We start from the raw sequence: 6000 nt of genomic DNA on the forward strand, positions 1-6000 counted from the left end.
CTCATATCACAGCTAAAGAACAGTACCGGCTGTACACCAAACAATTAAAATAAGCTTGTCTTAGCATTACTGTTTTTGCATTGATTGTGTCTACCTAAAGGTGGCCATACATAGTAAAATGTTTCATTTTTTTTTCAATTAGATAATTTAGTTTGATTATTCCGTTAGATCGAATATATATGTTCCAGCATGTCCGATCAGATTTTTCTCGAAAAAACAGGATAATCGTTCCAATTTCTTGATCGAAAAAAATAAATATTTCCAACATTCATTTGATCATTTAGATCGAATAAATGGGAAAATCAAACATTTTTTTTGTATCGTGTATGGGCACCATAATTTTCATCTCACTAATATTATAAATGCAAACGTTTGGATGTTTGTTACTCAATCACGCAACGATGGCTGAACGGATTTGAATGAAACTTGGCACACACATAGTACACTACCTGGAACAACATATAGGATACCTTTTAACCCCCATAACCAAAAAATGGGCAGAGACAAATAAAAATTTCCCTGGGAAAATGTAAATTGCAGCCATTCTAAAGGCTCATACACACATCAGACCATAGTCTTTTGAAAATGGAAGATCAGAGACCAATTTTACCCCCTTCCATGTAGTATGAGAGCCATACCTTCACAGTCTTTTCTATGGAGCTGAACTCCCCATCAGACAGAAATCTTTGCAAGATGCTGCACACAAAGATGCTGTAGACATTCAAAAGATCAGTATCTGCAAAAGATCAGTTCCTGCAAAAGATCCGTTCCTGCAAAATGCATTCATAGTCTATGAGATCTGCAGATCATCATACACACCTTGTTTAACTAACATTCATCTGCAGATCAGATCCACCAGGATGGATTTTCAGATCTGCAGATGATTGTCTGATCTGCAGATGAATGTCATTTAAACAAGGTGTGTATGATGATCTGCAGATCTCACAGACTATGAATGCAATTTGCAGGAACGGATCTTTGGCAGGAACAGATCTTTTGTGTCTGAACAGCATCTGTGTGTGCAGCATCTTGCAAAGATTTTTTTCTGATGGGGAGTTCAGCTCCATAGAATAGACCAGCGGTGGCGAACCTATGGCACGCGTGCCGAGCCCGGCACGCGTAGCCTAATCTGCTGGCACGCCACCGCTGCTTATGAACTGGCCGTAGCGTCTACTAGACGTCACCGCGCCAGTTCATAGCCCGCAGCCCCGCAGTCTCCCGGAAGGCAGACCAGGGCTACGGCAAGATGGCTGCCGTCCCGAAGCCCTGTACTGGAGACTATTTGTGTCTCCAGTACAGGGCTTCGGCGGCAGCCATCTTCCCATAGCCCTGCACTCTGCCTGTCAGCGGCAGCGCGGGAGACTCAGCTGCAGAAGATCCGGGGAAGATGCACGCCAGAGCCCAGCCGAGAGGGAAGACTTCTGTCAGGTGAGTACATTACTTTTTTTGCAGGTGAAATGCGGCACACTGTGTTGTTTTCTGCTAAAATGTTTCCCACATTGTGTTTATTTACTATGAAATGCTGCCCACTGCGTATGTTTTCTGGTGAATTGTGGCCCACTGCGTATGTTTTCTGGTGAATTGTGGCCCACTGCGTTTATTTTCTGGTGAATTGTGGCCCACTGCATTTATTTACAGTGAAATGCTGCCCACTGCGTATGTTTTCTGGTGAAATCTGGCCCTCTGTGTATGTTTTCTGGTGAAATGCGGCCCGCTGCGTTTGTTTTCTGGTGAAATGCGGCCCGCTGCGTTTGTTTTCTGGTGAAATGCTGCCCGCTGCGTTTGTTTTCTGGTGAAATGCTGCCCGCTGCGTTTGTTTTCTGGTGAAATGCTGCCCGCTGCGTTTGTTTTCTGGTGAAATGCTGCCCGCTGCGTTTGTTTTCTGGTGAAATGCTGCCCGCTGCGTTTGTTTTCTGGTGAAATGCTGCCCGCTGCGTTTGTTTTCTGGTGAAATGCTGCCCGCTGCGTTTGTTTTCTGGTGAAATGCTGCCCGCTGCGTTTGTTTTCTGGTGAAATGCTGCCCGCTGCGTTTGTTTTCTGGTGAAATGCTGCCCGCTGCGTTTGTTTTCTGGTGAAATGCTGCCCGCTGCGTTTGTTTTCTGGTGAAATGTGGCCCGCTGCGTCTATTTTCTGGTGAAATGTGGCCCACTGCGTCTATTTTCTGGTGAAATGTGGCCCACTGCGTCTATTTTCTGGTGAAATGTGGCCCACTGCGTCTATTTTCTGGTGAAATGTGGCCCACTGCGTCTATTTTCTGGTGAAATGTGGCCCACTGCGTCTATTTTCTGGTGAAATGTGGCCCACTGCGTCTATTTTCTGGTGAAATGTGGCCCACTGCGTCTATTTTCTGGTGAAATGTGGCCCACTGCGTCTATTTTCTGGTGAAATGTGGCCCACTGCGTTTGTTTTCTGGTGAAATGTGACCCACATTGCATGATTTTCTGCTGAAATGTTGCACACATTGCGTTTATTTTCTGGTGTCTGGGGTAACTGTTCCTGCATTTATTATTAAGGGCTCATTCACACTACAGAACTTATGCACGAATGCAATTTCATGCATGCGCTGCCAACGCACAGTGATCGCACGGAATGCACATTGTGGTGCGCTAAAGCGTGGACGTCGGCAGCTGTACCCATCGGGGAAACGTATGCGTTGTGCGTTAAAATGTTCCTAGATGCGTTACAACGTAACGCATGGGAACGCACACCTGTAGTGTGAATGGTAACATGGAAATCTATTGACTTTCATGTTACCATATGAATCTTACATTATGTGCGTTGCGTCAAAACTGACAGCGCAGCACATAGTGTGAATGAGCCCTTAATGGGCATAGTTGGCTATATTTGGTGCTTTGGGGTTGCGGCGGGTATACTAATAGCATCACACAGTTTCTGCACACCCATGATCCTCGTTTCACCACATCATGGCGGAAACACTGCTTTTTTTATGCCTCGCTGTTACATCCTTACGTTAGCTCCGCCCATACAATATCATGGCCACGCCCATTTTCCCACAACCCCCCCATTGGCACTCGGAGATAGATAAGTCGATGTTAGGTCGCAGTTTGGGCACTCGGCCTCTGAAAGGTTAGCCATCACTGGAATAGACTGTGTAGGTATGGCTCTCATACTACATGGAAGGGGGTAAAATTGGTCTGTGATCTTTCATTTTCAAAAGACTATAGTCTGATGTGTGTATGTGGCCTTACACTGTTAATGGTAGGGTTCTCAAACTTTGCACAGGTGCTTACTGAATGACTGGGGTTAATATTTAGAAAAGGGGGTGGGGCCTACAAAAGTCAATCAAAATTCACCTATTGATATTCAAGGGAAATATTTAATTGCTGCCATTCTTGCACTGTTAATGGCACAAGCCTCAAACCTGGTACAGTTGGTCATTTGGTGACTGGGGTTTAAGTTCAGAAAAGGGGGTGGAGCCACAGACAGATTTGTTTCATTTCAATGCAAATTACTAATGCCAAAGACTGCAAAGCTCACAAACTAGGTCATTGAGTAATTGTGTGTTAAGGTGGCCACTAACGATCCAATCTTTTTCATACAATCTTACAATTTCTATGTAATATAAGGTAAATACCTTAAGTATCTATTCAGTACATTTACCCAATTTACCCCTGAACTACATAGATTTGGTAAGATTGGATCATTAGTGGCCACCATTAGGGTTAGAAAAAGTGGGTGGAGCCAACACCAGCCAAGTACATACCTGGGCAACGCCAGGCCATCAGCTAGTAATAAATAATAAAACCATCATATGTATAAAAAAAAAGTTCCAGTTTCACATGAATAAGTATAACTAATGTACTTATGTAAGAATATGTTTGAGATACCCCAATTCCTTAGGATAAAGGACCAACATTTTATGATAATAACTTAGTTTATAACAAACATAGTAAGCAATAAATTAACCATATATTATGTCAGTTGCAATGGAAGGCTACCTAATCAGTGTGGAAGGAGCAAAACAAAGTCATATACTGTATCAAAAACTGTGGGGGAGGGGGGAGAGAGAGAGCGAGAGAGATAGTGTGTGTAAGTGAGTGAGTGTGCGAGTGAGAGAGAGTGAGAGTGAGAGTGTTTACACAATACACATACATATATACATATACAAATAACCCACTCATGTATCAGCTCTAGACTCTTCGATATTTGTCATATAATACCTGATGCCAACACCCATATGCACTCTGGTGACATGAGCTTCCGCGTTTCCCCTCCCACTTTTTTTCCTCACCATAGTGCAGATAACAATTGCAAGGTGTTAATATTGAGAACCAGCTCGATACAGAAACCAGCTGACGATGTCAAATAAATGCATAGGTTTAGGTTACACACAAACACGTATAGACACAGAAAGGTAGGTGTATTTATTTTACAACCCTCCCAAAGGTTAGCCACACACCACAAAGAAGATTTGCATCAAAATTCACAAGCAAATAAACACAACCCTATTAGGTAGAATGCGCATCCACATGAACATGGGAGCACTAGAAGGGTTTTTTTTTTCTGTTTTTTGCTTAATTGGCGCTGTAACCTTTTGGATAACGGTTTCCTCGATTCCATTAGCTAAACAAAAGGGTACAAGGCTGTGGTCCAGACCAACCATAGTTAGTCAAGTGGGAGCCGAGGATGAAGACACCTGGGCGGATACGTTGAAAAATGCAGACGCAAGACGAGGCCGCTATGGCTAAAGAAATTACCCGTTGATAAACAACGCAACATGAACCAGGGTGCCGAGGCCGCTTTTTTTTTCTCTAAACACCTCATTCGTGTCGAGTCCAAATAACATAATTTATGTCAAGTAACCTCCAGCTCCCACCTCCAAAAAATGGCAAGTAACGCACCTGCCCTGAATATCGTATACAAAAATAGAAGAACGATAGCATTTATACTTGTTACCAGTAAAATCTACATCCGCGACTATTTTCCACGTTAATTGCCATACCGTTACTTCCAGATGTAGCTGCCATTCGTCTGTCGTGATTGCATTTGGAAAACATCATCCTCCTGTCAAAGCTCGAGCACAACAGTAGCCATCTCTGTCATCTTTTGCAGGCAATGAATGAGACAAGGAAGACAATGCGGCTTTATCGTCGTGATCCAATATGAGGGAGAGAAAGTGCTTCAGCCTCGCCGCAGATGCTTCATATCCTTATACAGAACCGATGAAACTCCATGGCAAATGAAAGCCCTCAGCTAGCCTTGCCAGTGTTCGAGAACGGGAAAGAAAGGCTGAAGGCACATAGGAAAAAGGAGGCGGGGGTAGAGGATTCGCTAAACACTATGGATGCCCTAAAGAATAGACACTTGCGCCACCTAGCTTAATGCTAGGAAATCTGTGTTTTTCATCTCATTCGGCTTTCCACACACAGTAGCTTGAAGCTGTTACATTTTCCCGAATTGCAGTCAAGCTGCAGTGTCATGTCATATCTCAGGTGGAGAACCTTGTCTTTATAAAGTTTTCAGGCTTCATGTTAATGGGGCCATGTAATGACATATAGTATAAAACAGTATTCAGGATACCCACTTTAATGTTAATTTTCCTGGCTTCAGCATCAGAAAAACTTACTTTATTTATAGTTGTAGATGGCCCAGCAAGCTCATAGTGAATGGGGACAGGCTTAAACCTGTCTCCACATGGGATTGCCACCCCAGCCCTGAAACAGTTAAGTGCTGTGCTGGCTCTCCCTTTCTTAATTGCAGGTGCAGCGGCAGGTGAGCTCCCCGTGTAGCTGGGAAAAAGGAACGGAGAGAGGCAGCTGATTGGCCGGGGGGCTTGGCAGGCGTCCTGCCAGGGCCGGATTTAGGGGCAGGCCCCCAAGGCCTGGGACTAGGGCGACAGAATCTGCCATATTCTGACAGGCGGGTGACAGGTTAACTGCACCTGTCATCTGCCATAAGAGCCAGTCACCCACTCTGCAAATCCGCAGCCGCCCCGCTCTGACTGTCCGTCTGAGCCTGTGTGAACAGAGCAGTTGGCGG

The 6000-nt window shown here is 44.5% G+C and overlaps 1 protein-coding gene across 9 annotated transcripts in view; it reads right to left on the bottom strand.

Annotated features, from left to right (window-relative positions):
* The window catches only part of ADGRL3 (adhesion G protein-coupled receptor L3), a 2975920-nt gene extending 2970645 nt beyond the window's left edge, over nt 1-5275 (bottom strand). For all 9 annotated transcript variants that reach the window (XM_068233819.1, XM_068233821.1, XM_068233820.1 and 6 more), the window contains exon 1: nt 4964-5275. The gene's annotated coding sequence lies outside the window, so the exon portion shown is untranslated. The remainder of the gene's footprint in view (nt 1-4963) is intronic.
* Nucleotides 5276-6000: the final 725 nt, after the last annotated feature.

The sequence above is a fragment of the Hyperolius riggenbachi genome, chromosome 1 (genome assembly GCF_040937935.1).
Source record: "Hyperolius riggenbachi isolate aHypRig1 chromosome 1, aHypRig1.pri, whole genome shotgun sequence".
In the NCBI taxonomy this organism is placed as follows: domain Eukaryota; kingdom Metazoa; phylum Chordata; class Amphibia; order Anura; family Hyperoliidae; genus Hyperolius; species Hyperolius riggenbachi.